This window comes from Macrobrachium nipponense, chromosome 27 (assembly GCF_015104395.2).
Source record: "Macrobrachium nipponense isolate FS-2020 chromosome 27, ASM1510439v2, whole genome shotgun sequence".
Lineage (NCBI taxonomy): Eukaryota > Metazoa > Arthropoda > Malacostraca > Decapoda > Palaemonidae > Macrobrachium > Macrobrachium nipponense.
In genome coordinates this window covers 19,364,127-19,374,517 of record NC_087216.1, presented here as the reverse complement: position 1 = coordinate 19,374,517, position 10,391 = coordinate 19,364,127, and the positions used below count along the sequence as shown (strand labels likewise).

The window sequence follows — 10,391 nt, the reverse complement described above, 5'->3', positions numbered from 1 at the left end:
CCCCACCGTCCACCCCTTTTGAACACCCAAACATCATCCACACCGCTTTTCATAGTCTATATAATCAGTTTTGTTTACTTTTACTTAACTTCTTTCTCTTTTGGATGTTTTTAGTTTCTTTTTAACTCAATTTTTAGGTGGGTTATATGTCCGTCCTTATAGTGCATTTTAGATATTTACATTTCATGTTTAGAAGATTTTAAGTGATTTTCTTTCTTAAATTACAGCCTTGAAGATGCAATGAGGTATTGCAAAAAAACTGTTGTTCTAAGATACTGTGAAGCTTACACACACAATATATATATATATATATATATAGATATATATATATATATATATATATATATATATATATATGACTTGTAAAATGTTCTGTTACAACAGAATTCCATCTAATAACAAGAGCCCTTAAAACACCAAAATATAGAGAGAAAAATACTATATTTCAGAGACTGCTGTCTCCCTCCCCAGGTAGATGAATGAGAAAAGTTTACAGAAAAGGTGGTATTTATACCAAGAGATCCATCCACAGGTAAACCAATTTAGGCCACTCCGCTAATAATCTTCCTTTAATCTTCTGAAGCGTTGGTTGAATGAAAATCTTGTCGATCACATCTAAATCCCATGCTCCTTTGAGATGTTCATTACCTGCCTCTCTTTAATCAAGGGCCGATCCTACATTTTGACTCTGGTACCACCAGAGTGTTGCTATAAATTATATGTGCAGATTCCAGTTTATTCTATGATTATCTTCATTTATATGGTTGAAAATAGATGAGTTCTGTTGTCCATACCTAACTGACCGTTTGTGTTGCATTAATCTCTGGGGAAGTGATTTTCCTGTAAATCCGATGTAAGATTGGTCTCAGTCCTGGCATGGGATTTCGTAAACACCTGTGTCCTTGGGGTATGTCTTTTGTTTGACGTTCCCCTCATTTCCTAGAAAAAGAATTTGAACTAATTCCTAAACAGCTTTCATCTTTAAAAGTATCCTGACCATATAATTGAGAAAGCAATTCACAAAGCAAACGTAATTTTCTACTGACCCCCTCAAGACAAGACCAGAGATACACTCAACAATAAAATAAAAATTCCACACCTGGACAGGATTAAGCCGGTGACTCAGACCCTCAGAAAATCTAACCTTTTGCATTTACTTACCCAAACACCTTAGCCAAATCCCTGATTAACCTCCAGCAAAAGACATCCCCTAAGGACACAGGCATTTACAAAATCCCATGCCAGGACTGTGACCAATCTTACATCGGATTTACAGGAAAGTCACTTCCCAAAGATTAATACAACACAAATGGTCAGTTATGTATGGACAACAGAACTCAGCTATTTTCAACCAACTAAATGAAGATAACCATAGATCGAATAAACTGGAATCTGTCATGTATAATTTATAGCAGCAACTGCCGGTACCAGAGTCAAATGTTGGAATCGGCCTTGATTAAAGAGAGGCAGGTAATGAACATCTCAAAAGGAGCATGGGATTCAGATGTGATCGACAAGATTTTCATTCAACCAACGCTTAAGAAGATTAAAGGAAGATTATCAGCGGGAGTGGCCTAAATTGGCTTACCTGTGGATGGATCTTTTGGTATAAATACCACCTTTTCTGTAAACTTTTCTCATTCATCTACCTGAAAGAGGGAGACAGCAGTCTCTGAATAAAGTATTTTTCTCTCTATATTTTGGTGTTTTTTATCCGGGAAATCCTTTTATTATATATATAATATATATATATATATATATAATATGAATGAATGTATGGATAGAATTGTAATATATGATTTGAGTGAGTAAATTAGAAAGCATTATAGGCACAGAGAATTGAGTCTCATATATTCTTAGACACCAAATACCATTAACTATTTCCATTCAATAGTTGAATGAACACTGATGAAGCCAGCAAGGAAATTTCATGATAAAAAGAAAAAATCCGTGAAAATACAGAACACTCACCAGACAACGGACATACCAGAGGGAGAGCTCGTAGTCGTACGTATAACTTCAGTATCTCACCTTTCCACAGCAAGTGACTCCGTCAATCCGGTGCCCGGGCTCTGGGGGACCCTTGAACAATTGTAACCATTAGTAGTAGTTACGTTTAGAATGGTGTTTTTAAGTGGGCTCCTTTAAGAGTTTTTTGCATTGTTTGCCGTTGCAAATGCAATACCTCTGGGCTTACAAAACTATTTGTCCTTTCGTGCGTTAAAAACTGCTTTTAAGATTACATAGATTGGGCATTGTGTGTGTTTTTTTTATTTTTGTAACATACAGTTCTTAAAATTATTATTACAAGTTAATTCTATCTTTTTCATTTGATTCAAGTTTTAAACGAAACAATTGAAATTCGGAAGAAATTAATAATGAGAGGCTTACTGTCACATAGATATGCAAGAAGAAATCTAGAAAAGCATGAGAAAGATACGATATATAAATAGATTAAATGGAAAGTGTGCCTTAAATTGGAATCAGGAAATTAAAGAAGCGACATGTGCAGTTTACATTAGACCGAAGCCAACACATTGCAATTAAGCATTTAAATATGGATGGAAATTGTTATATAAGATTTGCTTTATAAAATAATAAGGAGAAATGGTTGTTTCACTTTCGTTTTTATGTTTAGAATATACCGAAGAAAGACGTATAATAGTAGAACCTAGAAGCCTTATTGTAACTTAAATCTCTCGAGTAGTAGTAGTAGGTAGTTTATGGGTCGAGGCAATGCCTTTGCAACGGCGCCTCTTAGTCTTGGTATTTTTTTTGTGTTTTGTTGTTATTTGTTTAGCTCTTTCCTTTTTTTCTCTCTTTTTTTCCACATCAAGTATATGGTTTCTTTTCTTATTTCGTTGTTACCTGAAAATAGAAATTTTCCCACTACGTCACTTTCCTTCTCTTCATAGGGTTGTTGTAGCCCTATTGCTTTAAAACCCGTTCCTCTATATATGTATCACAATATAAAAGGAAATGAAATATGTCTTATACTGCATCATTGCAAAAAGGACAACAGGTGTTCTCCTTCTGGTGCCTTTTTGCTATATTTAAATTAAGAGAGTTGGTTCTGGCTTTGAAGAGAAGGACTGAACCCATAGAGTTGTCATAAATTTCTTCGTCTTTATTTCTCTTTTCCTTTTCCACGTTTTATATATGTTCTTACCAGTCACTTTATTTTCCAACTCTTCTTTCACCTCTCTGTGTCCCATATCTGGCTTTGTCCTTTATTTCTGTTCTGGACATTCCTTCTAATTTTCTAAATTTATTTTAACTTCGTGCATGTACTTTTCCACAGTTTTTCCACCATTTCTTTTCCAGTTTTCTTGCATATCTGTAATTTAATTTCTTCAGTATCTCTTTCCGTCCATTTAAAGTATTATTTACATAGCTTATCTTCCCAGTTCATAATTCTACTTTTCATTGAAGAAGCTCCTATCTCCCCCCTTAATGTGGCTACTACTGTACTTCTACATGCCCCTAATATTTTCCTATATACCCCATTCTCTATTCTTTGTAATTTTTCTCTTTATTTCTGCGTCTGTTAGATTAACCACATTGGTTCCGTATAAGATTGATGGTAGAGCTATGTTTTTCCAGAATGTTTTCCCTATTAGAAACTTTGTTGCAGCTTTTTTCTATTACGGAGTAGGTTAGGTTGGCTAACTTCTGTGCTTTATTCAACATTTCTTTTTTCTGTAGCTTAAACAGATTTCTAGAGTCATTTATCTTTATTCCTAAAATATGTAATGGTTCTTTTCCCTCACCTTTATGTTCTCTATCTCTTCTGGTTTATCTTTCATGTTGAAAATAATGATGCTGCTTTTCCTCTTTATTTATTTCTAGCCCACATTTGGTTCCCTATATCTATTAAAATCATGTTTATTCTTGCGTCTTCTATATTACTTGCTAGAACTAATCCATCGTCGGCGAAGAAAAGTGTTCCCTATCTTTTTACTAGTTCATTTTCAAATCCTGTCCCTTCCGCCTCCATTTCTTCTTAATTATTAAATTATGTCATTAGTTTGAAAAGTGAAGTAGAGACCTGTGCAACCTTGCCTAATCCCACTTGTAATTCCCATTTCCTGTTCTACTCCCTCCCTAGGTCTATTATTGTGCTATCCCTTCATATTATGTTAACTACTGCCTCTATGATTTTGAATGTATTTTGAACTGTTTCATAACTTCAATCATGACTTCTCACTTTTACCGAGTCAAATGCTTTACTGTAATCGATAGCTATTACTATTAATGGTTTTCTATTCCTGTAGCTCTCTTCTACACCATATTGTAGTGTAAGAATGTTATCTTCTATCCTACTCCCTCCTGTAAATCCTGCTTGGCATTCGTGATCTTGTTCATTCAGTTCCCTTGAGGTGTGCTTCTATTTCGTCTTTATCAGCATCATGAATACTTTTGTATGATATATTTAATAAGCTATAGCCTTAAATCCTTAGCCCTTGGTTTCCTTTTCTTTTCTATCATTTTTGTTCTAGATTTCTTCCAAGATTCAGGCTTTTCTTTGATTTCTTTTAGTTCTGTTTGTTGTAACACCTAACGTAGTACTTCTATACATGTTTTGCTCTTCATTTAAAGCTTGGTAAAGCTCTGGTTTGATTCTTCCATCTGGGCCTGCAGCTTTTTTAGCTTGAGCTTACCTTAGACAAGCTATGACTTTTTCCTTGGTATCACAGGCTCTTGCATTGGGATTATCTTCCTTTTGCATTCCATCACTAGGTCCATGTGTTCTCTTAGTACTTCTGGGAATCTATAGTCTCCCATTCTTATGATATCGATCTTCTGCTGCCAATTCATTTCATATTTCATCCTTTTCTCTTCGTCAGATTTCCTTTATATTTATTTTCGTGTTTGCTGTAAATGGTTCTCCCAATAATTCACTAATTCTTCCTTTGTTTCAGCCTCATTTAGCTTGCTTCCCTGTTCATTATATAAGTGTATAGTTTCTTTTTTGGCTTTTTGCTTATTTCTTAACTTACCAATATTTCCCAGAGCTCTTTGTTTTTGTTTCTTTTTATTTCTTCTGTTACTCTTTTCATATATTGTTATCTTTTCTCTTATTAATATCTGCACTTCTCTTTTTTCTTTTGCATATATTTTCTTTCTCTAGACTTTCTTTTACGACATTATCTCTCTCATTCCTTTTCTTCCTATTCAGCTCCTTCCTTTCCTTGATACCTTTTCTTATTTCTTCACTGAACCAGGGTTGCTCTTCTACTTTCTCCTCTACTAGCAACTTTCTCCTGTATGTTCTCATTAGCTTGTCTTCTGCTACTTCTTTTATTGATAGGTCCATATCTGTGATTCTGTCAAATGTCTTTATCTATTAGGATCTCTTCTAATTTTTTATAAAGTCATTTAGGTTGTCTTCATCTGTTTTGAAGTATTTTACTTCCCCCCATTTACCCTTGTTGAGATTCTTGTTCTTGTCCTTTGAATGCTAAATGGAATGGTTAATATAGGTTTATGGTCTGAGATATCAAATTCCTTTTTGTCTTCATCAATTACCATCTCCTCAAAATTTTTGTATAACTTCTCATTGACTAAAGCAAAATCTATTACGCTTTTCATCTGCATTCTCTCCCATGTGTATACTCCAGTGCATCTGTCTTCTGCGTTAAGTAGTGTTAGCCTATGTTCATTCATCCATTCTAATATTATTTTTCCCCGTTCTGTCTGTATTCTGGTGGCCTAAGAACCTATATGGCCATTGAAATCTCCTAAATCAGTAATGATTCGTTGTCGTTTATGTTTTTCATTATGTTTTCGCATTCTAGTTTTATTGCTTTATCTCTATTTTTATCCTCCTCTGTATTTCCTACTGATAGGTATAACAATAAAATATGGATATTATTATTGTATATTTTGCATTTAGCGTATAGTAGGTCTTTGCTAATAGTCTCCACCTTGTTTAAACTCTGTGCTATCACTGTCTCTATATAGCATCATTTTACCCTTCCAACCCTCCCCCTTTTTGTTTTCATCTCCCTCATATTTTCTATTTTATTTATACCTTTACTTGAATGCTAACGTTGTCTAGTTTCTGGTGAGTTTCAGTTAAACAAAATATCTTATTTTCATTGTCTAAAAAACTTTCTATTTCTAACTATCTTTTGTCTAGTTAAACACTGTATATTTATCATATATATTTTGAATTGTATTTCAACTTTTTTTGATTTTGGCTCCTTGGTTAATGTATTATTTTCATCTCCGTTTATTACATTTCTCCTATTGCCCCATCCAGACTGAAAATTTTCATTTCTGATTAGTTTACCCTTTCTGATGTACCATCCCTGTTCCCCCCTTTCTTTCTTGTCTTTGAGTTCCTGTCTCAATATCTTATCCTGTTCTCTTTCTCTGAAGGTTAGGTCTGGTGCTATGAATATTCTGTTGTATCCTACCTCTTGTTTCCCTTGAGAATCTTGGCTTTCCCTATTACTGCCCATTTCTCCCTTTCACGTTTCATCTTAACTAAAATAGGTCTTGGCCTAGGTTCTCTGTCTCTATCCAACTGGTTCCCTGTAGTACTATTATTGGGTGTCCTGCATCCTATCATTTCTTCCTAATCTACTTACTTCTACTATTTCAATGTCCCTTAGCCCTAGTTCCTCTTTTGAACAGCTTGCTACAGGTTCTGTGTCATTTCTAAGCCTAGTTTCATTATTTCCCTCTAAGCATTCTTGATGTTGTAAATAACAAGATTATTTTTTACGTTTTTCTTTCTCCCATAATTCCTTCACCTCTTTCTCTAATCACTGGGTTAAAATCCTCACTTCTTACTCTCTGTTCAGTGTCTAAGCCTCTTTGTTTTCACTTCCTTTAGACTCCTCAACTGATGTTTCATTATAACCTCTTCTAGGGCACTCATCTTGAGCACGAAAGTATCCCTCAGTGTCTTCATCTTCCTGTTCTCAGTTTTCATATTCTTATAAGCTCCATTGCATCTTCCACAAAACCAGTTGAGGCTTTTATTTTTCTGTACTAATTTATATTCTTCCTTACTTACTTTTACGCAGCCGTTGTGAAACCAGCTGTCACAATAATCACAAGCGATGCCATACTGATTCTTTGTTACCTGCTTCTCGCAGATCGCACAATCGTCCGGCAGAGTTTCTTCTTCCGAACCAGAGGTAATGTCTTCCTTGGGATTCTCATCCTTATTGCCTATTAGTGATCCTTTCTTTAACCATTTTTGGAAATTACCTACTACCCTTGTAACCACTTTCGAAACACTTAAACACTCTTAAAAACACTATCCTATCTCAAGCCATGTGCTTGCCCACAATCCGTCTAAAAGCCTCGAGGAAAATATAGAAGAAAAAGAATTAGAGTTGAACTGATGTGAAGAAGACTTTAGAGGAGCCGTGACAGAGATCATCCTTACCTTATTACTATTTTGTCAACGTTACCTAACCACTTTGTTGTGTATCGTTGAGTAACGCTACAAAGTTGAAGCCTCTCGAAAATTTTGCCTTACCTAGCTAGTACTGCCATTTTGACAGGAAACCGAAAGTTTCATGTTAACGGAAAATTATCTGGCTCGTTGGTGAGTAGCTAATTTTTCACATTAATTATACAATAAGCATTATGTATGTAGTATTTAACAATGATGTCAAATAATCAGTGTTAGCTGCCTACCTTAATTTCGTCCCCCTTTTAGCTACTACTAGTATAGGTACTACCTAGGTAGTACCTACTAGGGTCAAATGGTGTTTGCGTGTGTATACCTAGTAGAACTGACCTGTAAGGCATCATATTTGTATTTACTATATTAAAAATGGTATTTCTACGTAACTGCGGATACGACTTCCACTAGGGATTGGGGCGTCCAATGTACCTAGCCTAGTATTTCACCGTGTTTAGTACTGGCCCCTGGGGGTGCATTACAGTCGTCCGAATAAATATAACTTAAAATTCTTGTTCAGTAGGTAGGTAAAACTGCAGAGTAAAATCGCAACTGCCATAGCCTAGGCCGCCGCCGATAAGTAGCTAGTTACCCTAGATCTACCTTATAAATCTTTACGAACTGGATATTGGTACGGCAGCCGTATCCCTGCTTGCGATAGAGGATATTGGTACGGCTGTGAATTGCGCATGCGCAAATCCTTGTTTACCGTGTAATAATACATCAGTTTTCGCTGAAAACAGATATTTTCAGGTTTCAACAAGCTGAAAAAGGCAATAGACGTCTACGAAGAGTCAAACTTCCAGAAATTGTATATCCGTAGGTCACGAACGACCGAATTGGCCCTGAAAAGAGTTCCAAAGGAAATTCAAAGAAGATTTGAAGCTTAGTTAGCTAGTAAGGTACAGCAGCTGTCAGTAGTGCGTCCAATATGGGAAACATGCTGTTAACCCTTTAACGCTGATTGGACGTATTAAACGTCGATATACATTGTCTGTTGGGTGCCGATTGGATGTATGGTACATCGATATATAAATGTTTTTTTAAAAATTCGCGGAAAAATAATTATAGGCCTACTAGGCGAAAACTTTTGAATCACGCGCCTTGGGGTGCTGGGAGCTCACGGATCAAGGCGTTGTTTTGTTTACCATCATTACCCAGGCACGCATGCGTGAATTTCTTTCTTCTCGCACTAAAAAGTATCAGCGACACATCTCAGAAATTATTTCGTCACTTTGACATATTTTTTGCACCAATTTTATATTGAGCCGTTACATGGAGGTTATTATAATATGAAAAATATGCGCAATTTCATTAAATAAAACTAAAAATAACTCATGGTTGTAGCTTTTATCAGTTTTGAAATATGTTCATATAAATAACGATAAGTGCCAAAATTTCAACCTTCGGTCAACTTTGACTCAACCGAAATGGTCGAAAAACACAATTGTAAGCTAAAACTCTTATATTCTAGTAATATTCAATCATTTACCTTCATTTTGCAACAAATTGGAAGTCTCTAGCACAATATTTTCGATTTATGGGTGATTTATGAAAAAAACTTTTTCCTTGCGTCCGTGCGGTAACTCTTCCGAAAAAATCATAAATTTTTTCGTCTGATTGTCGTAATGTTTGCACCATTTTAAATTAGCCGTTACATAAAGTTTTATATATGGAAATGTGTGCAATTTCATGTAGAATACAACTAAAAAGAACCCATGGTTGTAGCTTTTTATCAGTTTTTTGAAAATATTTTCATATAAATAACAATAAGTGCCAAAATTTCAACCTTTGGTCAACTTTGACTCGACCGAAATGGTCAACAAACACATTGTAAGCTAAAACTCTTACATTATAGTAATATTCAATCATTTACCTTTATTTTTCAACAAATTGGAAGTCTCTAGAAAAATATTTTGATTTATGGTGAATGTATAAAAAAAAAAAAAAAAAATTCCGTACGTCCGCGAGGTAACTTCCGAAAAAAATAATAAATTTTTTCGTCTGATTGTCGTAATGTTTGCACCATTTTAAATTAGCCATTACATAAAGTTTTATATATTAAAATGTGCACAATTTCATGTAGAGTACAACAAAAAACAACCCATGGTTGTAGCTTTTATCAGTTTTGAAATATTTTCATATAAATAATGATAAGTGCCAAAATTTCAACCTTCGGTCAACTTTGACTCGACCGAAATGGTCGAAAAACGCAATCGTAAGCTAAAACTATTACATTCTAGTAATATTCAATCATTTACCTTTATTTTGCTGGTATCTACTTTAGAAATATCTGTAATTTTTGGGGGTTAATTTGGTTGCAAAAAAAGGGATATAGACATGATTAAAATAAACATTTTGAAAGAAAAACAAAGGAAAGTTAACTAAATATGAGTAAGGTAAACAAATTAAGGGATTAAAGCTTTGCACCTCATAAGCAGTGTAGTCGTGTGCTCCCCGCAACTGTGTTTGTGGAGTGAGCGCTTAGGAACCAGGAACAGCAATGTAGTTCAAGTGCAATTTGGAGTGAATTAAGACCAATATGTGTATAATTACAATCAAATAAACACTGTGGAGTTTCAGTTTTGATGGTAGTTAGGATAAACCACTGATTGCAAGGTAAAAATTAATTTAAGTTCAAACCATGACCACGGGACTAAGAAGTTTCATACTTTCACTAATATAAACAACAAAATGTTGTTTTATTGTGCTGATTGCAACTGCTATCTTGAGTAAGATCAATAAATGTTACATATATACACTAATATTGTTTAAATGAGTGCTGGGAAGGCTGGGAAGGACGTGGGTATCGATGACGGTTCACGAACGGCCACCTTAGTCGGTCTGATGCCAATAATTTGGATTAAAAACTGCCTTGAAACATAAATTCCGAATAAATTACGAAGACCTCACATGCTTATTTTTGTTCGTATGGCGCTTCCATACATCACATTATGTTGATGAA

The 10,391-nt window shown here is 34.8% G+C and overlaps 1 long non-coding RNA gene across 2 annotated transcripts in view; it reads left to right on the top strand.

Annotated features, from left to right (window-relative positions):
* Positions 1-7,431: 7,431 nt before the first annotated feature.
* LOC135200887 (uncharacterized) overlaps positions 7,432-10,391 on the top strand; it is a 32,721-nt gene continuing 29,761 nt past the window's right edge. For both annotated transcript variants that reach the window (XR_010311387.1, XR_010311388.1), the window contains exon 1: positions 7,432-7,567. This is a non-coding gene — a long non-coding RNA (uncharacterized LOC135200887). The remainder of the gene's footprint in view (positions 7,568-10,391) is intronic.